A 25,026-nucleotide genomic window follows, 5' to 3' on the forward strand; every position below is an offset into this window, starting at 1 on the left:
GTAAAGGAGAGGAGAGTTATGATAGTAGCAAGGCAGGGGACTTTCACTCAGAGAGTAGTTAATGCATGGAATAGTCTCCCTGGAAAGGTAGTGGCAGCAGAAAAAGTAGATAAGTTTAAATTAGAATTAGACAGGTACCTGGAAGTTATGGAGATAGAGGGGTATGGGGATGTTGATAAGACTTTTAGGTAGTTTGAGTATTGATGGGTGATTGTGTGCGGAGTGCTGTTGGTGGGGGTCTTGTCAAGGGGGGGTTGTGTGGTTGATGTGTGTTTTTAACCAAGCCCATGTCCCCTCTCTGAAGGGAAGAAAATAAAAAAATTAAACATTAAAAATTACAACAACATCAACAACAAAAAATACATTTTTTTTTTCTCATTAATTAAAATGATCTTGGGTTGGTGTAGTGTTCGCGCAGGCATGATGGGCTGAATGGCCTTCACCTGTGTTGGATTTCCTTGCTACTATAGCTGTAAACTTTTCAAGAAAGACTTCATTATAATCACAAATTCTTGATTTACCTGAGTTATTTAGCTCTTTGCAAAATGCTTGCACAACAAATGAGCTAAGATCCTCGTCCTCTTAATGATGACGTCGTAAAAACGAATATGACGTCATTGGGATGTATCAGGTTTGTGATAAATTATAATCTGTGCTAATGCCCGGCTTCATTCCCACAAACAAAATTCAAACAGCTTGCCTAGTTTCGGAGATAATGGTGTAGACGATTTCCATTAGCGGCGATATTATGATGTCAACTTTTTTTCTAGGAAAAATTTCCAAAATCGGAGATGGTTACTGCCTGCGCGTGGGCTTTCTGCATATACATGGCAAGTTTCACGAAGATCCGATCAAAACTCTGGGTTGTGAAACAAAAAATGTCAAAAAATAGGAATGACGTCATAAAATTGATATGACGTCATAGTGATGTATCGTATGTGCGGTAATTCATCTCTGCTAATGCCCTGTTCGATTCCCGCAAACAGAATTCAAAAAGCTTGCCTAGTTTCGGAGATAATTTTTTAGGCGATTTCAATTAGCGGAGATATTGTGACGTCATAACTTTTTTTCTAGGAGGAATTTTCAAAATCGGAGATGGTTACTGTCTGTGCAGGGTATTTTTACATATATACGTCAAGTTTCAGGAAGTTTCGATGAAAACTGTAGGCTGTGAAACAAAGAAGTCCACAAGAAGAAGATGAAGAACAACAACGTGAGTAAGACTTAGAGATCCTCCACGTGGATCTAATAACATCTGAGAAAGACCGGACTTCACATCCATTAGAAAGAAAGCAATTGCAAGTGATTCTGTATATCATTGTAACCTCGTGCGCTTCCATATAAATCTCGCTCACAATCCACATCATCAGGTATATAAAGCATATATATTTATTATGTCTGCCCAGAGGATTCAACCTGAGTAGTTGCTTGTAGTGTGTACGCATACCCTGCTGGTAAATATTGTCGTGTTCAGGCTGATTAACACCGACCTGGATGGACAGCCGAACAGTTTTAACTTGGAGGCGAATAGCTGAAATCCTTGGAGATGCTGGCATGCGCGAGATGGAGGACGGTGAAGGCGCTTTACCAGAGGCATTCACCATCGTGGAAACACATAGGTTTATCCTCAAACTTACGAGTAAACAAACACAAGTAAATTCAACAAATGATGGTTTATTAAACATAAATCAACGAGTTATAATGAAAATAAACCAAAAGGCGATAATGAAAAATGAAGTAAAAATAATCCCTATTCGAGATGTCTCCATTCAATCACAAAAACAGACGAGGGGAAAGATAAAAATAAAAGAAAATCCTCACTTTATGCTGGTACTCAGCTTTATGTCCAGAGATGTCATTTTAGGAGCCTGGTGTCGTCGAACTGCGTAGCCATCGTGCGGGATAACACACCAAAAATGGCACCAAGTCGCTCCTCGCAGCCACGTCCGTAAGGTAATTCGCCCCGACTGTCTTCAACGACAGGGCCCACAACCCACCATACAGTTTCTTCGCACAATCGAGATTGCCACACTACTCCTCTCTTAGCACTCGGTCCACTAGGTCCACAGCAATTCGTGCTGCCTTCTTCCTTGAACACCGACAGGAGACTCCCAAGTTATTGCTGAGAGACACGTTCCTCTTCTTCTCCTTCCAAAGTGCACAAACTTCGCAACTCAGCCAAACAGACAATGGCCAGCGTCATGTTCCAGCATGCAAGTAAATTCACATCAGCCCAAACAATGAGAATCGCACTGCTATTTCATCGTACCGAGACGAACCAGAGCCTCACACTTTTCTTCAAACTGGCCTCTTGTCTCTCCAGCACCTTCTCCTTCTCTGAAATCCCCTGACCCATCATCAACCTCAGGGGGCATGGACTGCCAGTACAAAGCCAGGAAGGCAGGCTTTTTGCCTGCTCAGAAACGTTCAGGTCTGATGTTCTTTTTGTTGGCATAAAAACTTGGTTCTTTTATTGCCGGCTTTATAAATGCAAAAACGTAGGAAAAGGTCACAGGGGGCAATCACATACTGGGAGAAACTAGACTTAAATCCTACCTTGTTAACACAGCACCATCCTGCCCAAACCCCCCCCCCCCTTTCCACCATTCGTTAATATGAGTGAGGAAAGTGAAAAAAAAAAATTATCATTAAGATATCGTTGTGGCCTGTTCCAAGTCAAAGCATGGTTGAGCAGGCCAAAAAAACATAGCTGCTGCAGATCCCAGTGAGATTACCCAGGAAACACCTTTAAACCTCAGAGAGTGAGGTGGCCGAGGATCTCATGACGAAGGATATAATTAAATAAGGCCGTTAATTATCTTCAAAAGTGGTGTTTTAATTAACCGAAACATCCAATTTTCACTCTTGCACTTCCTTGATGTCTTTTTTTGAGTATGCATGCAAAGTTTCAGACTGCTAAGTTTTATGGCTTTGGTGTTATAGAGGACACACACACACACACACACACACACACACACACACACACACACACACACACACACACACACACACACACAGACACGTTGCCTTCTATTATTATAGATATGCATGTGTGGAAAAACAGGAATAAATTCCTGCATGGGGCTAGTGTGAAAAAATTCTGACTCAACCCAGGACTCAAACACAAGGACCTCATCACTGACATGGTGAAAGCCCATTGAGCTATCGGGTCTTCAGGTATCCTCAGATTTTTCTCACAATAACACTGCACGTAACCTGTCCTGTGCTGTCACTGAACAAATACAGTGCCAATAGAAAGTCTACGCCCCCTTTCAAATTTCTCACCCTTTGTTGCCTTTTAGCCCGGAATTAAACTGCATTAAATCAGACTTTTCCCACCTATATTTACGCATCGTAACCCACAATTTCCAAAGGAAAAACAAATTCTCCAAATTCCAGAAAATTAATTGAAATTACAAAACTAGAATATCATTGTTGGATAAATGTCCACCCCTCTCTGAGTTAATAATTGGTGGAAACACCTTTGACAGCAATTACAGCTGTGAGTCTGTTGGGATAGGTCTCTACCAACTTTGCACACCTTGATTGGGCAATATTTGCCATTTCTTCTGCACAAAACTGTTCAAGCTTAATCAAGTTGTGTGGCGAACATTGATGGACATCAAACTTCAAGTCATGCCACAGATTTTCGATTGGATTTAAGTCAGGGCTCTGACTGGGCCACTCAAGGACGTTTATCTTTTTGTTCCTTAGCCACACCAGTGTAGCTTCGGCTCTGTGCTTCGGGTCGTTGTCATGCTGAAAGGTGAACTTGCATTCCAAATTCAGCTTTCTTGCAGAGGGCAGCAGGTTTTCCTCTTGGATTTTTCTGGATTTTGTTCCATCCATTTTCCCTTCTATCCTGACAAGTTTTCCATTCCCTGGTGATGAGAAACATCCCTATAACATGATGCTGCCACAAACATGCTTCACAGTAGGGATGGTGCTTATTGTGTGATGTGCTGTATTGGGTTTGCGCCAAATGTAACATTTTGCATAAAAGCCAAAGAGTTCCAACTTGGTTTCGTTGGATCATAAAACTTTTTGCCACGTGGCTTCAGAATCTCTGGAGTGGATTTTTGCATACCTCAAAAGGGACTCAAGGTGGACTTCTTTGTGTCATGGCTTCCTTCTTGCCACCCTACCATACAGGCCAGACTTGTGGTGTGTTTGAAATATTAATGTCACATGCATAGTGACTATTCTTTGCCATAAAGGCATGTAGCTCTTTCAAAGTTGCCATTGGCCTCTTGGTGGCCTCTCTGATCAGTCTCCTCCTTGCTCGGTCATCCAGTTGGAGGGGCAGCCTGATCTCGGCAGGGTCTTGGTGGCAACATATGCCTTCCACATCTTAATGATTGTCTTGACTGTGCTCCAAGGGATATTCAAGGCTTTTGAGATATTTTTATACCCATCCCCTGATCTGTGCCTTTCCACAACTTTATCTTGGAGGTCTTTTGAAAGCTTGGTACTCAGGGTAGAGGCTGCTGTGAAATGCACCACCCAACAGAGGAAACCTACAGGAGCAGCTGATTTTATTCTGAAATAATCAGAATCACTACAGTTGAACACAGGTGGAGGAAAATTAACTTGGTGTGTGAATTTGAAGGTGATTTGTTACACCTGAGCGAACTTACAATTGTAATCATAAGGGGGGGGGGGCAGGTAGACACTTATCCAACCAAGATATTCTCGTTTTGTATTCTTGATTAATTTTCTGAAATTTGTAGAACTTGTTTTTGACTTGGAAATTGTGGGTTACAACGTGTAAATAAAAGTTCAAAAAGTCTGATTTATTGCAACTTCATTCCAGGCTATAAGGAAACAAAAGTTGAAAATTTTGAAAGGGGGTGTAGACTTTCTATAGGTCCTGCATGTGTCTGTACTAATAAATGTCAATGTGTGTCAGTGTATGCCTGGTGATGGCTTTAAAGCTAGATTGGTGGGCTTGGGATCCTAGTTTTAACTCCTCGGTTCCTGAGTTCAAATCCTGCTTGGCTGTTGAATTAATACCAGGTGGGGTTGACTCAGCCTGTCATCCTTCCGAGGTCGGCAAAATGAGTACCAGCTTGCTGTTATCCTGTGTCGGAGTGGCGACCCATCCAGGATTGTGCCCAATAGCCAACGAGACTGCTTAGGCAGTACCAATGCTCTGCACAGTGTATGGTCCCAAGGGATGGAATGGATGGATGTGTCAGTGTGTCAGTACGTCTCCTCCATAACTCCAAAACCATAAAACCTAGCAACCTGAAACTTTGCATGTTTACTAAGAAAATTTCAAGGAAGTAAATAACTGAAAATTGGGTGTTTGGGTGAATTAAAACACCCCTTTTGAAGACGACCATATTTAATTGTACCCTTCATCAGGAGATCCTTGGCCACCTCGCTCTCTGGGTGGAGTCTTGAGGAATTTCCTGTGTAACCTCAATGGGGTCTGAAGCTGCCATGTTTTTTTGGCCTGCTCAACCATGCCTTGACTTGGAACAGGCCGCAACGATTTCTTCACGATAAAGGTTGATTTTTTTCACTTTCCTCACTCATTATCGAATGCCTGTTCAACATAGCTATGAATCGCTGGGTACATCGCAATTATTTGTTTTTTTTAATTCCTTGTCGAGGCTCGTATGAGAGCGAATACACAACGCACATCAAGGGGGGGGGGGGCATGAGACAAGAGGGGCGGGAGTGGGAAGGACAAACGACAAGGGCTTATAAATGCCCGAAGACGTCAGAATTCATTGCTTTATTTAATTTCCACCATTGAGATCATCACGAGTATCTTTTAAATTAAGGAGAATTACAAAATTTAAGCTCCAGAATCGAATTTACAAGCAGTTCCGACTGCTGGAAAAGTGTTCATTTGTCCAATTTGGACATATTTGACATTCCGGGCATCTCCGGGATGTGTATGTTTAATATGACGGTTCGGTGATTGCCAAGGGAGCCGTTAATCATCAACACTTTTAATTAGGGTGCTTAAGCCAGCGCTGTCCAATATTCGCACCATCACTGAATACTGTATTTAGATCGACTTGAACAAATTTCAGGGTGACTCCCCTGCGTTGGCCTTCCTACACTGGAGGTAGGAAGGCAAAATAAATCAAATGATCACAGTTCTGAAGTAAGGAATCGCCACATCATGGCAGGAAAGCCGAGAGCTATGCATGTTCACTCTGTGTAGCCTGGATTCGAATCCCAACCCAGCTCTAAACTGTCCTCCCGGTGTTTCACAGGCCGGTGATTCATCACTGTCTGTGTTGTCTCTCGGAATCCCTCACCCCTATCCCTCCCAACTCCACCCCTCTCTCCCACCCGATCCCTCTTTCTGACCCTGACTCCTCTCACTCTCTCCAAACCCTCCCCTGGTCCCCCATCTTTCATTGCTGTTGAGGGGACTGCAACATGTACGAATCAAATTTGGAGCCGACCGGTGGGGTGCAAAGGTCGCTGCATGTACGAGCTATTGGTTTTGAAAGCTCCCACCCCAGGTCTCAAAGCATGTGTGTGTGTGTGTGTGTGTGTGTGTGTGTGTGTGTGTGTGTGTGTGTGTGTGTGTGTGTGTGTGTGTGTGTGTGTGTGTGTGTGTGTGTGTGTGTGTGTGTGTGCGTGCGCGTGCGGTTGGTATCTACATCTGCGGGTTTCATAATGAAGAATGGAGTCCTCCCTCCCAGGGTGGGCTGAAAGTATCCACCTTCATTTCAGTAAGGGGTCACGATTCATGGACCAAGCTGTGAAGTTTTCTGTTCTCAATGTTTTGTGTCGAGGGCTCTCTTCAGGATCATTACTGAGCCCCGGAGAGCTTCCAACTGTAGTTTGTTTGTTATAATATTCCCAGGGATGTTCTTTAGCTCACATGTAAATTAGTTCCGGGGAGGTTATGGGATGGTGCGTCATCCATCCGTCCGCCTACAAATACTTCCAACTTCTTCTCAGAAGCTACAAATACGATTTCAATGAAATTTGACCACAACCTTCATCTCCATCTTCAAAATAGGATAGCGATAGGTACTTCCATGTTTTCAATGATTGCTTTTGGTTCATGTTCCCACAAATTTTTTGGAACTGGGATATCAAAGTTTTTGCAGATGTGCCATCCATTGGGACTATACTTTGTGTAAAGCCGTGGTGCTGCCTCAGCAGTCTCCTGGGCTATTGGACCCAATCCTGGACGGGTCGCCACAGGATACCAGCATGCTGGCACTCATTTTGCCGACCTCGGGAGGATGACAGGCAGAGTCACCCCCACCTGGCATTAATTCAACAGCAAACCAGAATTTGAACTCAGGATCCTTGGATCCAAAGCCCACCACCCTAACCATTAAGCCAATACCAGGCATATGTGCCAGTAGATTACATTATAAACTCTGTTGTGTCGTTGTGTGTGCAGCTGTTCTGATGTGAGGTTTTTTTTTTTGTGTGTATGTGTGTGTGTGTGTTCAGTCATTATTCATCACATATCATTGTCTTTACTATATCTCTATCTCTCTATCTCTCTATCTCTCTATCTCTCTATCTCTCTATATCTCTATCTCTCTATCTCTCTATCTCTCTATCTCTCTATCTCTCTATCTCTCTATCTCTCTCTCTCTCTCTCTCTCTCTCTCTCACATCACACCCACTCCTCACACCCCTTCCTCCCACAGTATAGCACCGTTTGGTGAGGCATAGGTCTCCCTACGTGCCCCTCGTCCCCTTCCTTGCTCTTCCCCCTTCCTAGCTTCCCCTTCCTCTCTGTCCTCTCTTCCACGCTCTCCCTCCTCTCTCAACCCCCTCCTTAATACTCCTGTCAGCGAAGCGATGGGTTGTATTTGCTAGTATCTAATACATAAAGCTCTTTCTCACCACTGACTCACTGATGTTTAAGATCAGGACCTTCCGGGTGACGTAGAAAGCTGAAATTTTGCCTGCCAAAGGACATCAAAGCCGACACACCGGAAAAGAATCACAGAACCGTCAGAAAGCATCCATATATGAAAATATAAACAAATGAAAATATAAATAAACAAACAAGCGCGAATTTGATTTTGCGATATCTTGGTTTCAGGTCTCACGGTCATGGTCACAAGTGACAGTTGCAATTCCACGGGGTTTCGGCAAATCTCACGGGATTGTGAGTTGGACAGGTGAGCATGATGGCCATTTTAAAATTGCTCTATAGCGCCTAAACCTTTTGGAGCTATGTTCAAGGTAATATTCAATGATCCCTGACCACATTCCTCAGTGGGTATCGGGAAGTGTTTTACGCTCCCATTAAAAAAATATACCTGGCAATGCCGGGTAGCCCTGCTGGTATATTACAGATGAGGTTTAACAATAATAATGGAATTGAACTTCCAAAATGTACGGTAACTATATTTTTGATCCTTCCAGTCCATGACAAGAAACCTTTCCTTCTCTTCCTCTTTTTCAGTGTTATTTTTGAACACCCACCTAGTGCATACAGTCCCTTTAGCGATGAAGCAAACACATGTTCAACGGAGTTCCTATCTAGGCTGTTAGGTGTGCAATAACAGCAGTAATTTGTACAAACCGTGGTTTGGATCGATTTCATCATTGGGTTTCACCAACCGGAACCTGAGTCATGTCGGCACCAGGAGCAGCTGCGTCATTTCAGGAAAGGAGCAGGTGTACTGGAAGAAGAAAAATTAAATAAACAAACCAATATGATTGAACACGGCCCTGGCAGTGGCGCCTGTGCACATGAATAATGAATGTAACGATGAGGGGGGTTGTGTGGATTTGTTGTTGATCAAACCAAACCGTTTTTTGTGGTGACATTTACTATTACTCACATATCACACACCTTTGGCAATGTATACTATTGTACGTAATGATCGAGCACAGACAATCGACGCGTGATTATGAGTCACAATATGATTGTCGGGTATTTGTAAATGCAAAATCACATCATGAAACCTACATTGAACTTTTGTTTTATCGATTAACATGTTCCTTTGAACTTCAGGGCTAGAATGATGTAATACACAAACAAACTGGAATCTTTTTTACTTCCTCCTTCGCCCTCCCCCTCGCCCACAACTCATATTTTCTCACATGTTCTATCAGGATCATATATACGATTCCTTTATTTATTTTTCCCCTCCCCATCCCCAACTCCCCAGTCCCCTACCTTCATTTTCCTCTCCAAACGTTCCATTTATTTTCACAACCCTAATCTTCTCAAATTGTGTGTGTGTGTGTGTGTGTGTGTGTGTGTGTGTGTGTGTGTGTGTGTGTGTGTGTACGTATGTGTGTGCAGGTGTGTGCGTATGTGTATGTGTGTGTGTGTACGTGTGTGTGTACGTATGTATATGTGTGTGTGTGTACGTGCGTGTGTGTGTGTGTACGTGTGTACGTAAGTGTGTGTGTACGTATGTGTATGTGTGTATAGACATGTGTACGTGTGTGTATGTGTGTGTATGTGTGTGTATAATTGTGTGTGTATGTGTTTATTTGCACGTATCTCTCTGTATGTGCATGTATCTGTGGGTATTCGTGCATGTATCTATGGGTGTGCATGTGTTTGTGCATGCATCTGTGTGTGTGTGCATGTGTTTGTGCATGTATCTGTGTGTGTGTGCATGTGTTTGTGCATGCATCTGTGTGTGTGTGCATGTGTTTGTGCATGTATCTGTGTGTGTGTGCATGTGTTTGTGCATGCATCTGTGTGTGTGTGCATGTGTTTGTGCATGTATCTGTGTGTGTGCATGTGTTTGTGCATGTATCTGTGTGTGTTCATGTATCTGTGTGTGTGCATGTATTTGTGCATGTATCTGTGAGTGTGCATGTGTTTGTGCATGTATCTGTGAGTGTGCATGTGTTTGTGCATGTATCTGTGTGTGTGCATGTATTTGTGCATGTATCTGTGAGTGTGCATGTGTTTGTGCATGTATCTGTGTGTGTGTGTATGTGTGCATGTATCTGTGTGCACGTATCTGTGTGTGTGCATGTATCTGTGTGTGTGCATGTGTGTGTGTGTGTGCATGTGTTTGTGCATGTATCTGTGTGCACGTATCTGTATGTGTGCACGTATCTGTGTGTGTGCACGTATCTGTGTGTGTGCACGTATCTGTGTCTGTGCATGTGTTTGTGCATGTATGTGTGTGTGTGTGTGTGCTTGTGTTTGTGCATGTATCTGTGTGTGCACGTGTCTGTGTGTGTGCATGTATCTGTGTGTGTGCTTGTGTTTATGCATGTATCTGTGTGTGTGCACATATCTGTGTGTGTGCACATATCTGTGTGTGCGTGTGTGTGTGTGTGTGTGTGTGTGTGTGTGTGTGTGTGTGTGTGTGTGCACGTATCTGTGTGTGTGCATGTGTTTGTGCATGTATGTGTGTGTGTGCTTGTGTTTGTGCATGTATCTGTGTGTGTGCACGTGTCTGTGTGTGTGCATGTATCTGTGTGTGTGCATGTATCTGTGTGTACGCATGTGTTTGTGCATGTATCTGTGTGTGTGCACATATCTGTGTGTGTGCATGTGTTTGTGCACGTATCAGTGTGTGTGCTTGTGTTTGTGCATGTATCTGTGTGTGCACGTATCTGTGTGTGTGCACGTGTGTGTGTGTGTACGTATGTGTGTGCAGGTGTGTGCGTATGTGTATGTGTATGTGTGTGTGTACGTGTGTGTGTACGTATGTGTACGTGCGTGTGTGTGTGTATACGTGTGTACGTAAGTGTGTGTGTACATATGTGTATGTGTGTATATACATGTGTACGTGTGTGTATGTGTGTGTATAATTGTGTGTGTGTGTGTATGTGTTTATTTGCACGTATCTCTCTGTATGTGCATGTATCTGTGGGTATTCGTGCATGTACCTATGGGTGTGCATGTGTTTGTGCATGTATCTGTGTGTGTGCATGTGTTTGTGCATGTATCTGTGTGTGTGCATGTGTCTGTGTGTGTGTGCATGTATCTGTGTGTGTGCATGTATCTGTGTGTGTGTGCTTGTGTTTGTGCATGTATCTGTGAGTGTGCATGTATCTGTGTGTGTGCGCATGTGTTTGTGCATGTATCTGTGTGTGTGCACATATCTGTGTGTGTGCATGTGTTTGTGCACGTATCAGTGTGTGTGCTTGTGTTTGTGCATGTATCTGTGTGTGTGCACGTGTCTGTGTGTGTGCATGTATCTGTGTGTGAGCATGTATCTGTGTGTGAGCATGTATCTGTGGGTATGTGTTCACATATCTGTGTGTGTGCACTTATCTGTGTGTGTGCACAAATCAGTGTGTGTGTGTGTGTGTGTGTGTGTGCATATGTTTGTGCATGTATCTGTGTGTGTGCACTTATCTGTGTGTGTGCACTTATCTGTGTTTGTGCACGTATCAGTGTGTGTGCATGTGTTTGTGCATGTATGCGTGTGTGTGCACTCATCTGTGGGTATGTGTTCACATATCTTTGTGTGCACGTGTGTGTGTGTGTGTGTGTGTGTGTGTGTGTGTGTGTGTGTGTGTGTGTGTGTGTGTGTGTGTGTGTGTGTGTGTGTGTGTGCACGTGCGTGCATGTATCGGTGTGTGTGTGCACGTATCTGTTGGTATGCGTGTACGGATCTGTGGGTGTGCATGTATATTTGGGTGTGCGTGTATATGTTGGTGAGTGTGTGTGTATATGTTTGTGTGCACGTATGTGTAGGTTGGTGTGCATACAGTGCATCTGTGGTTGTGTGCACGTTTCCGTGGGTCGGTGGGCATGCGTCTTTTGAATAAGTGTACCTGTCTGTGATTGTGTTGGCATACATATCTGTGTGTGTACCTACATCTGTGTGTACGTGTGTGTGTCACTGTGTCTGTACCAGTGGGACTGTTTTAAGTCCATTGACGGAGGAAGGTGCGACCACCCTGCGTGGTGTAATACCGTATCCTGGTAAATTACCATTCAGTGTAATGGCGATAACTTGCCTGCACTTTGTTGAAGGACACCCTGAGATCTCCAACATCCACCAGCTTGCAGACGGTTCACCAGCTTGATGTCCTACCTGGAGGAGACACCTTATCATAGAACGTCCTGCCTGTGAAGCACCAATCCGACAATTTGTAGTCAGGTCAGAAAACTAACCCAGACAATTGAAAGCGAAAGTTCAATGTGCCAACTGTCAACCACACCATGCGACACAGATGACATCTCTCACTAACATGAGAGCTCGGATGTGGTGTGCTGCTTCTAGCCAAATCCAAGTGGAATTCCCAATCCAACTGTAAACTGTCAGATTGGTATCATGCAGGTTGCAAGTAATACATGAGTGAGCTAACTGAAATTCGGAGAGGAGAATAAGTCGGCTGTTCTGTCTGTTAGAATTTACTTATCGACATTGAGGATCCCACGGTGACCTTTTTAAAAAGAGTAGGCCATTGTAAGCAGGTACCCCAGGGAAATTACAAATTCCTGCCTTGGTTTCCGACTTCTTTGGCAGTTCCCTGTGATGGAGTAGTAATTTGTCCATGGTTAATTCTTGGCACACGTGACCGGCTGGTCATGGTTGCCCTCATGGTCCAAGTGAGGTATGGAATAACAACTTGTGGATGTAATATGTGAATGGTCACCTACATTTTTTAGATTGTCAATCTAGAATTGCAGAATATTGTTCATGAAAAAAAAATTATAATATATCAGATTATTTCCTCATATTTTGCTTGCAGTTGATGAGCTTCATTGCTGTTTGCTCTCATGTGGTTTGAGTTTCGTTTTTAACTGACAAGCAAATAACACCTGTTGCTTCACCGACGGGAATGCGAAGGGGAGGGGGGAGAAAAGGAGGGGTGAGAGAGGGGTGGGAGAAAGAGAGGGGGAGAGCAAGGAAGGAGGGAGAGTGAGAAGGGGTTGGGGAAAGGAAGGCAGCGTGAAGGGAGGGGAAAGAAGTGTGAGGGAAGGGGAAGGCAACATGAGGGGAGGGCAAGGGAAGGCAGCTTGAGGGGAGAGTCCGTCCAAACATAACCATATTCCAAACACGTATGGAGATAACCACCATCCAGATGTAACCACTGGAGAGAGGTGGGAGAGAGAGAGAGAGAGAGAGAGAGAGAGAGAGAGAGAGAGAGAGAGAGAGAGAGAGAGAGAGAGAGAGAGAGAGAGAGAGAGAGAGAGAGAGAGAGAGAGAGAGAGAGAGAGAGAGAGAGAGAGGTGGGGGAGGAGGGTGCTGCACTGTATTAGGAGTGGGTGGGGTGAGGATGGGAAAAAGAGAAACAAGGGTGGGGGTAGGGAAGTTCTCAGAGAAAATATGTTGTGGTTGTGCTTTATGAGCAGCACACACACACACACACACACACACACACACACACACACACACACTCATCGTGTGACGGGTAGATAAAATTTGCCTAATTTAGAAAACATGTTAATATATATGGCGAACAGCTCAGAAATCAGGAGTTATCAAATATATTTTGCTTTGAAACTCACAAAGAGAAACCATATCACTTTAATAAAGCACACCCAATTCATATAAAACAACCAATTGCTTTCGAAACAGTCGTGAGAACAAACGAAAATAGAACGAGATCACTTGTACCCTGCTGAGGTTAAAAGTTAAAACCTCCACCACCCATCATCATCATCATCATTAAAAGATATGGAATGAAACTTTGCCACCAAGGTGCCCGTAACCAAGCATGCAGGCAAGCACACACCCACGGAACGTCCCTTTACAGAAGCGAATCTACCCATATGTACCACATCCGTGTATGCTCTATGTGTCCCTCTACCTTGTAGCAACTGCCGACTGTACATCCCGGTAGGGACATGAACTGTTCCTCTATTGACAAGCGGCTTAAAAACTTAAGCAAGCAGTCCAATGAAATGGTTGATAAGGAACGGCTGGCTTGAGAAACGATAGCAAGCCATTTGTTAATGGCACACATCCGCAAAATACTAAACATCGCCGATTTCTTAACATACTCTGATTTTACTCCAGATTTTGAGTTATTTAGTCCACATGATCCAATTCTCCAAACTCAAATTATATTTCGATTATATGCTTCAATTGGTCCACGAGAGTAGATCGTGGAAAATTGCATCATATACCGTAGTGCAAGAAATGGCTCCAATCTCCTAATTTGAAAACTATTAGGACTTTAAAAAGCAATGTATATGGGGATTCATAGGTATGTAGATGAGGTATACATGATATGAGTGAGAAAAGTGAGAAAAAAAACATTTTGAGTGCTTTATCATCAATAAACCGTTGCGGCCTGTTCCAATTCAAAACATTGTTGAGCAGGCCGAACAAAATGGCGAATTAAGACCCCAGCAAGGGAGAGCGAAGTAACCGAGGATGGATGAAGATGCACCTGATGAAGGATATAGTTAAATAAGGCTGTTAATTGTCTTCAAAAGAGGTGCTTTCATTCACCCAAACATCCAGTTTTCACTCATGCGCTCCCTTGGAGTTCCCTTCGGTGCATGCAAACTTTCAGGCTGCTAGATTTAATGGCTTTGGAGTTATGCAGTCGACCCCCAGACACACTCACAAACACACTAAACATATCCTTGAAACGTTTATATAAATAAAACGTTGTTTTTCGGTGAAAGCTACTCAAGGTTTTTGGGTTTTCCCGATATCAGCCAAGTGTGTGTGTGTGTGTGTGTGTGTGTGTGTGTGTGTGTGTGTGTGTGTGTGTGTGTGTGTGTGTGTGTGTGTGTGTTGTTGTTGTTGTTGATTGGTATCTACATATGGGGTTTCAGAATGTGGAATGGAGTCCTCCCTCCCAGGGTGGGCTCAAAGTATCCACCTTCATTTCGGTAAGGGGTCGATTCATGGACCAAGCTTATGAAGTTTTCTGTTCTCAAAGTTTTGTGCCGAGGGCTCTCTTCAAGATCGTTACTGAGCCCAGGACGGCTTCCAACCGTAGTTTCTTTGTGGTGATATTCCCAAGGATGGTTTTTAATATCTCTGTGAGGTTCTTCATCATCATTCCCATGAGGTTTTTCATTATTGTTTGTACAACTTTGGCATTCTTCTGCTTCCAGGATATTTTCACTTCATTCTTGATGTCTTGGTATTTGGTCCTTTTCTTGATTTCTGCATCGTTAGTCCAAAATCACTGGTATTAACACCTCAATTAGCAATGCCTTCTCTATTTTTTTTGTACCCAAGTTTGATATCTGGCCGCAATGCATTGTTTTCAATGTTCGCACCCGATGGGATCATTCGGTCATACGTGAGCAGAAGGTACTTCCATGTTTTCAGTGATTGTTTTTGGTTAATTTTCCCACAAATTTTCTGGAACTGGAATATCAAAGTTTTTGCAGATGTTGCAGCAGATTACTTTACAAACTCTGTTGTGTCGTTGTGTGTACAGCTGTTCTGACATGATTTCCTTTTTTTTTTTTCGTGTTTGGTCATTAAGCATCACATGTCATTTTCTTTTCTAACCCCACCTCCACCCCTCACCTGTCTGTTTTTTTTTCCTCCTCCGCCCCACCCCACCCTTCACTCTCACTCTGTTCCCTCCTCGCTCCCCCCTCCTAATAGGAGGCGGCACTCTCTTCCTACACCACACCTCTCTCTCTCTCCGCCCTTTATTGTCCCTGTCAGCGAAGCGACCGGTTGCATTTGCTAGTAGATACGATACTACAGTAGAAGGCAATGGTAAAAAATACTTCGATAGCAAAAAAGAAAGGAAGCCTTTTATTCTTGTGCTGGTTAAAAGAGCTAAAAAATGGGAGGTTCATTGTAATGTCAGTCATGACGTTTGTCGGGTAGTCAAGATTTACAACACCATTATTGTTCTGAGCGGAAGTTTCAGGCAGAGCAAACCTAGTAAGTCCAGATATGGGTCTAACTCAAATTAGACCAAAACCGGACTTGCTAGGTTTTGCCATCACACGGAAGCAGCTTGGAGTTAAGGTTCTGGGCGCAGCTTAGAACAAATGCAAATGCATTCTAGAAAGCCAAAAGCTTGGGCTCTCTGCGAAGCTTACAGCTGATGCAAGCTAAAATCAACGTGCAAAGCTTATATCGTGTTGTGAAACATTTACTGCATTATGAGGTTCATATGGAGCCAGGAGGCCATCGGTGTGACCAGGCCCATTCCACGTTTTTATCTTCACACAAGCAGCGCTACTCGTTAAGGAGGATTAAAGTGGTGAGTATATCTCTCTATGCAGCTAATTGTAAGACTTCACGTATTAAGAAAGATTGGAATGTATTTTGACTGCGTTTTCATGTAACCGCATCGCACGTCACGTACATTCCTGCCATTTGCATGATGTATTTCGACGCCATTTTTGGTCTGTTTCCTGTTTGTTTGATTTGTAGTGGAACTGCAACGCATTTCTGAAGTATTGATGTCACTAAACAACATCATTCCTTTACAGTTTCACATGGCTTTTAGGAACTTCTTTGGGAATGAATAAACGGTAGCAGGTTTCTGTATGAACACTACTCCTTGCATCTACATCTGTGAACGACATCCAACGAACCTGCGACACTGCGATTATGAAACCCTTATCGGCAGATAAGCGCTTGCTGTGGCTTTTTTGCTGCTGCTTGCTGTGGCTGTGGCTTGCTGCTGTTATATTCATTAAAGAATGTCTTGAGTAATATGCACTTGGTGCTTAAAGAAAAGAGGAGAATAAAATGAGTTAAACATCTTATTGATTTATTCAAAAAAATTTGATTGGGTGAACTTACCATGAAAAAAAATATATGAAGATAATTTAGGCTTCGGAACGAAGTACAGGTGGTCCACAAAATCTTGGTCCAGTTAAAGAATCTTTTTATTACAACCAAACCAAAGGAGATACAATGACGCAGTGTTTCTTTTTTTGTTGCATTTTATCATAAATTCATAGTTTCTTGTGTTCTTCAGTCCACCTCAACATGTGCACCTTTAGCGGCGTGTAGCACATCCAAGCGATAATCCAAGCAACATCCATCCATCCAGCATTAGCCTCATATATACAGTGTTATGGGTTTGTTGTCATGGGGCTATCATGAGGGGGTCTCTTGGACCCACTTCTTGACCTCTGACCCTGAGGCCACTAGGCCCCGGAAAACTCTTTGGCCTGACGAGTTGTTCAGCAACCGCGGATGTCGGTTAAAAGCAATTCAATCAAGCAGGGTCCTCTTGCCCTCAGTCGTGTTACCTGACTCATGGATTTAATTACCTTAACTGGTGACTGTGCCCTCAACACCCACATGCCGACTTAATAGGGCTGAGCAAACTGTGAGGTGGAGTTTGGCTATACCAGCGGATCGAATCAGAGGGGCGCAATCATCCCTTCTATGTTAAATGTATAAACTATGTCCGACCAATGAAGGAAAAGGACAATCAAGCAGGTTTGAAACATTTACAGAATTATAAAGGACGTATTTACAATCGCATATTCACAAGGCACATATAGTTCCGTCCATAAGTATTGGAATAGTGATGTGAAATTTGTTATTATTGCGATATACTCAAGAAATTTGGATTTGAGATCAAAAGATGAATATGAGGCAAGAGTACACAAGGATTTCTCTGCATATATGTTTTACCATTGTAGAACAATAGCACTTTTATGTTCAGTCCCCCCCCCCCCCCCATTTTAAGGTAAGCATAAGTATTGGAACAAATGTTTCATGCTCAGGTGTTTCTTGTTGCAATGATTGCTCACACATGAAAGATCTGTGAATGTCTAGTCTTGGTTTTCACCTTTGAAGTCAGGAGGCATACACCAAAATCAAGACCAGAGAACTGTCTTTGAAATAAAAGCAAGCAATTTGGAAGCTGAAAGAACAAAATAATTGAATTAGAACCATAGCACAAAAATTGGGCAGAGCTAATACAAGTTGGAATATCTTGAAACAGAAACAAACCACCAAGGAATTACCAGGATTAAACACTAAACAACCCAATCAGTACGCAATGTAAAGAACGCTGAAGGCTGTATCGATCAGATCAGAAATGTCCGCCTCGAGAGTTACGAAACCATGGTCTCATTCGACGACGTTTCATCAGTCACATCCATACTCATCAAATTGGCAACACAGACCTCAGAGCTGTACATCAACAACAGCCAAGAGAGAGCCAGCAACAGTCATCTCATGTCACTCATTCAACTTTGCTTCAAATCAACGTACTTTGTATTTGACGGCACCATATACCATCAACATGAAAGAACATCGATGGGCTCATCCATCTCGGGGCTCATCGCCGAAATGGTGATGCAACGCTATGAAGCACTTCCACTACATGGTGAACCTTCTCCAAGATTGTGGCTGCGGTACGTTGATTACACATTCGTGATCATAAAGAAGGCAGAATGATGTTGACCGTTTCGTTATAAAGATCGATTTAACATGGCCAGCAATACAGTTCACGTATGAGATAGAACAAGCTGGATCTCCGCCATTCCTGGGCGTACATCTCTCCAGGGACAGAGATGGCATGTTACACTCACGGGTGTACCATAGCCCCACCCACACAGACAACGTTTTGGACTACCGAAGTGGCCATCCCACCTGTCACAAGAGAAGTTGTGTTGGCAGCTTAGTTGATTGCGCAAAAACACACTGCAATGACCGTGAGCAACGCCGGATGGAGATACTGCACGTCACTCAACTACTGCGAGAAAACCACTACCCTAATTAATTAATCAATGGATTAGATCTAAAATTCATCAATTTCTGTCGCCGGAAACCCAACGACAACAGCAACAGTCCGACCACACCAACACACACGGCAGCACTTCCTTACATACAACACGCTTCTGAAACCACAAGCCACATACTACGTGAGTACAATGTCAACAGCACCCACAAACCACAATCATCCTGACGAGCACAGCTGTCGAACACCCCTGTCAACTCTCACGTTGTTTTTTTTGTCGTGAGACTCACGACTTTCTGTTGAAAGTCACGTTTTCACGTTCTCCATATAAATTGTCACACTAGTTTTTAAAAAAAAAAGACTCCAAATAATCGTGCATTCCTGTTATTGCATACATCGCTGCATGATGACGTCATGTGTAGAGACATCTGTTATTCATACCTTGGATGGAAGCAAACACAGGATATATTTGCTTGTGACAGTCATTGCAAATCCTGGAAAGCAAACATTGAGTTATAAGCGACACGTCACTGTCTTGCAGACAGAAAGTAACTACATTTGACGTTTCACAAAGTTTTTTTTTGTTTTAATGAAGTATCACTTTTCTTTCCTCTTCATAATAAGAGAATTACCATACCTTCATTGGGCGGTGTTTATGAGAGAGCTGCCACAATCTCTGTGGACAAAACATGCATTACCTTCGTTTGAGCTGTAATCAAAATGTTACTATTTTTCCTCAAAACGGTATCCTCATGTAATAACAGAAGATGCGTTGTTCAGTCTTCAAATGTCCATGAGGCCTTTAAAACAACCTGAGCTATGTGGAGAGAAAAAGATGGCGGTAATTTCTGGACGACTGGAGGGCGTGGCCTTTAGAATAGGCGGTGCTTATGACTCACAGACAGACAGACAGACCCACAGACACGAATTCAGCTTAATATATAAGATATCATATATATATATATATATATATATATATATATATATATATAATTTCCGTTAACGTCTGTGTGTAATTTGACATATCTCCTCCAAAACTGCCGGACGGATTGTCGCCACTTTTGGCATGCATGTGCTCTGTGGTCTAATGAATAGCATGGGAAATGTAAGATCGCAACAGACGGACACGTTTGGGAATTTTGGGCGATTTTCTAATTTTTAAGTTCGTTTGCATGGCGACGTGCGACGTCACCGCTGAGAGGCGTAATTCCGTCATGACATCATCAGTCATTCGCTGACATCATTACGTCTGTTGTCGACAGACCGTCACCACCGAGAGGCGTAATTCCACTCTGAGAAAACAGCGTCTGCAATGTAAAACCCTCTGCTGCACATGCTGACTACGTCAGAAGGCGCATTTGACACAAAAATGTAACAAGAAACATTGTATATAAAGTAAAGATTTGTTTAAAAATATATATTATTTCTGTTAACGTCTGCACGTAATTTGACATTTTTCAACTCCCATCATTACCTGTGTTGTGTCTTGCGTGTGTGATCTTCAAATTAAAGCGTCCAGCGGTGTTCGATCGTCAGATGTGCGCCAAAAAGTGCCGTTCATTGAAATTTGCATTCTGATTCTCGGTCACCCTCCACTGCTCCTGTTCAGTCTAGGGCTAGGCCTATATCATGTTAAACTTGCCCATCAGACGCCAACCTTCCAGTCACACTGCAGAGGATGCAATTTCCAGTCAGACTCGCACACTCGATGACCATAAACAAATCTCAGGGCCAAACATTTGACAAACTCAGAATATACCTCCCAGCCCCTGTGTTCTCCCATGGCCAACTATATGTTGCATTTTCACGTGCAAGAGGTTACTCCTATATATCTATCAAAGTGGACAATAATTCTTCACAATGACTATTCAGGAACAAGACACTCACCCAAAATGTCATCCACAGGGAGGTCCTTTAGAAAACTAAGGAAAGGTAACCATAGTGCATCACATCCCTAATGACACCCTCCCCAGCTTCCCATAACATCAACTATTATGCCTCATCCACCTTTTGCCACCCATTCAACTCCGTGCAGAGCACGGGTATATGCTCGTATATATATATATATATATATATATATATATATATATATATATATATATATATATATATATATATATATATATATATATATATATATATATATATATATATCAGTACATATGGAGTAGGAACCTGTACAAATTCTACATGATGTAAAATTTGTCTTCAGCACCTCAACTCTTCCCCCTCCTCCTCTACCTCCCTCTCCACCCATCAGTCACCCCCTCCCCCGCCCCCCCATCCATCCACTCTCCCTTCAATCGCCCTACACTCTGCCCTCATTCTCCTCTCTGCTACTCCTTCCTCCTCTCTCCTCCCCCCACCCTCCCTCTCTTCCTCCTCCCTTCCCTTCCCCCTCCATATATATATATATATATATATATATATATATATATATATATATATATATATATATATATATATATATACATACATACATACACACACACACACACACACACACACACACACACACACACACACACACACACACACACTGCTGGAATTATAGAGAGATGAAATGAGGTCAATGAGATGACAAATGAAGGGGTTGAATGCAGACTGCAGAGCAATGAGTAAGGAAACCCGTTGTTGTGAATCGTTTTTACCACCAAAATGAGATGTATTCCATTGGCAAGCATGTCGAGTAGAGCTGAATTCCTTAACACTTCCAAAGGCCACAGCGTTTTGACAATTGCAAACAAAAAAAAGTTGTGCACTTTTTTGATAAATTATTTTTCGAACAATTTTTCTTCAATAAATAAATAATAATAAAAATCGTCTCCATGTACATTGTACACACCTTTATCTCGTTGGCACCTCTTTAGAAACAACATCGCTGAGGAAACGGCGCTTCTTTGTTTCCTCGTCCAGGGCAAGAATGCGGAGGCTGCTGGATCTGCCAACGTTTTGATAAATTATTAGTTTTATGGCCAATTATTCAATTAGCGCCAACGTATTTTGCCTTTTCGCAAGGAAAAACACAAAGAGAAGAGAAGAGAGAGAAGAAAAAAAACGTTCGTGCAAAAAAAAAAAAAAAATACTTCCTGGTTCGGAGCATACCTCTGTTGTTACCGAAATTTATACACCGTCTAATATCAAAACGATCATAACTTGGGGCATTGTGTTTATCTATAAATGCGCATAAGAAATCGAGAAATTATTAGAATACACGAAGTCATCACTCTCCGGAAGTCCGTACGTTGTAACCCGTAATGGGGAATGCGGCTGAGGTTCCCTTCCCCCATCGGTCACGCCCACGCAGCAACGTGTCTCGTCATTGGTTGGTAAATAAATGGCCATAACTTGGGAAGCACTTGTCCGATTAATATCAAACCTTGAAAAGGCACATCCGCGGGTCCCCAGCAATATTCCTGGCAAGTTTCAATCAGATCGGACTGGTGGTCGTCGAGAAGCGGCGGTCGCAGACAGACAGACAGACAGACAGACAAACACACACACACACACACACACACAGATTGCTGGAATTATAGATAGATAGATATATAAAATATATATATATATATATACATACATACAAACATAAATGTAATGTACAGTGTATATATTGTGACGGGCCGGGCGTCAGCCGCCAACCGACCGCTCTGAGCGGAGCCGCAAGTCGAGTCGGCCCGACCGATCGCCCAGAATATAGATCGCCGCCCGGATAACTCCGAGTGACGGGTCCTTGTACAAGAACCGAAATACGCCAATCGGCAGATCACGTGGGGTAGGGTCGATTGCCAATCTTCAATTTACCTAAATACCCACGTGATCCAACTACCGGGGTATTCCACCCTCGATGGATCTCGTACAGAACAAACCACCGAGGTGAGCTTGTCCGTGCGCAATTCCGAGCAGCGTAATCGCCGAGAACCGTCGGTCCAAATGTCCCCCTATTACGGCAAACCAACGGCTTTCTAACTCCCAAAACACGAAATGTTCAGTCAATGAGGGAATGGATGCAACGAGCAGGTTTACATTCACACAAGGACATTTATTATAATGAAACACGTATGCAATTAAATAAGGCAAAACACGTATGCAATTATGCAAGCAACAAAAAAACTACAACCGTCGACTTATTATGTACAGTCATTTACACTTAACAGCAGTTCCGACTTATTAGACGGGCCCACGGGCACACGCGCACATGCACACACACACACACACACACACACGCGCGCACACACGCACACACATACACACACGCACACGCACACGCGCACGCACACACACGCACACACACACACACACACACACACACACACACACACACACACACACACACACACACACATGAAATGGTGGCTGAGGCCTTTAATCACGAGCTCCAGCTCAGAGGACAGGTGAGCTGAAACTCAGAGCTTGATTCGAACCTTTCCACCTTGTGTGGTCTTCAACTTGTCCGGACCCGGGCTCCAACGAGAGCGAGCTGCATCCAATCACCGCGATACTTCCCGAGTTCCCGCGAATGCTCCCGCGCTTCTCAACACGTGCCGGTGAGACGATGCGCCGATCCTTCCCGTCGATCGTTGCTTCCCCGAGGATCCAACTCCAAGATGAGGCCGATGTGTCGCACCAAGTCGGGAAACAAAATGGAGAACGAAAAGCTCCACGAACCAAGAAGAAGAGGAAGAAGAGGAAGAAGCCTCCACTCGCAGCTTGAGCCGAACAACCGGCTCAAGTTCCTTCCAAAACAAAGCAGCAGCCAAAGCTCACTGAGCCAGCCGAAGCAAAAAGCTTCCAAAGGCCTCAATCCAAGCAGGACCCGATGGCCTGCTGAACGACTGCTCTCTCCGAAGCAAAAAAAGCTTACTCCTCCCACGGGACTCAGCACGCGAACTCTGCACACGGGACTCAGAACGGGACTCTTCACAAACTCTGCCACGGGACTCCCCCGGACTCAGCCCTACCACGGGACTCCCACACGAACAAAGAAAGGGTCTCCTCTTTATCCTTTGCACTCCCTCCCCCGCACCCGGCGTGACTCATGCCCTCGTGATCCACCCCCGTTCAACCACGGGTGGGAGGGAGTTGTTGATGTCACCGCAGGATTCTTCTTCCTCTTCGCAGAAGAGGGGGACGGACGTCTCCATTGTTCTCTCCATAACTATTAAATCGATCCGCAGCGCATCTAATCAATTTCAAAACATTTAAACAATGGAAGGTGAGCTATCTAGGGAACATGCACTTATCGACATAGCTGACTTCGGGAACCTGTATGTTGTGTGCAATTGAATTCCAAATTCGTAACAATATGTGTGTGTGTGTGTGTGTGTGTGTGTGTGTGTGTGTGTGTGTGTGTGTGTGTGTGTGTGTATGTGTGTGTGTGTGTGTGTGTGTGTGTGTGTGTGTGTGTGTGTGTGTGTGTGTGTGTGTGTGTGTGTGTGTGTGTGTGTGTGTGTGTGTGTGTGTGTGTGTGTGTGTGTGTCTCTATATAAATATAAATATATATATATATATATATATATATATATATATATATATATATGTATATATGAATATGTATAAATATATGTATATTTAAATATGTATAAATATATGTATATTAAATATGTATATATATATATATATATATATATATATATATATATATATATATATATATATATATATGTATATTTGAATATGTATAAATATATGTATATTTAAATATGTATAAATATATGTATATTAAATATGTATATATATATATATATATATATATATATATATATATATATATATATATATATATATATATATGTATATTTGAATATGTATAAATATATGTATATTTAAATATGTATAAATATATGTATATATATATATATATATATATATATATATATATATATATATATATATATATATATATATTGAATATGTATATTTAAATATGTATATATCTGTATATTTAAATGTGTATATATACATATATGTGAAGGAGCAGAGAATGAAGTATTTCTGCATTTTGAGAGATCCCTCATTTCCTCAACACCTGGCAAGTAATATTGACAAAGTGGTTGTGTGGTGGGTTCTGTTGTCAGAATTTACATCCCTCCAATCCAGGGATGAATACCTTCTCTCCCAAGTGATGCTCAGTTGTCACCAATCGTTGAACATGCCATTTGTCATCACCGTTAATTCAAGGTAAAGCCATCCATTTCAACTATATAATCAACAGAGCACATGGTCATTCAGGCAAGCAATTTTCCAGTTAATTATTTAAAGAGAACCGACCATTACATCCAAATAAAGTCACATTCGAAGCAATAGAAGGTGTTGCAATGTTGATAAATGGAGGAAGCAGAGCCAACTCTATCCCCAAATGGCAGGCTCTAATTAAACGCATTTATTAATAGCAGTGCAATTATCACCAAGGAAGAAGTGTTTGAAGGACCACTCAATCCTGAGAGATTTGGTACAACGAGCAGGAATTTTGTTCAAATAATCCACAAAAGTTCAAATAATTAT

At 42.7% G+C, this 25,026-nt stretch overlaps 1 protein-coding gene across 2 annotated transcripts in view; it reads left to right on the forward strand.

Annotated features, from left to right (window-relative positions):
- The window catches only part of LOC147024202 (stannin-like), a 72,890-nt gene that overhangs the window by 23,125 nt on the left and 24,739 nt on the right, over nucleotides 1-25,026 (forward strand). Inside the window, exon 1 of one of the 2 annotated variants that reach the window (XR_015058918.1) lies at nucleotides 24,472-24,702. The exons of the other annotated variant lie outside the window; for it this stretch is intronic. The gene's annotated coding sequence lies outside the window, so the exon portion shown is untranslated. Of the gene's footprint in view, nucleotides 1-24,471; nucleotides 24,703-25,026 lie in introns of those variants that run through there. 2 annotated transcript variants of the gene reach the window in all.

The sequence above is a fragment of the Eptatretus burgeri genome, chromosome 6 (genome assembly GCF_056783735.1).
Source record: "Eptatretus burgeri isolate ZD-2024b chromosome 6, Ebu_testis_v1, whole genome shotgun sequence".
Lineage (NCBI taxonomy): Eukaryota > Metazoa > Chordata > Myxini > Myxiniformes > Myxinidae > Eptatretus > Eptatretus burgeri.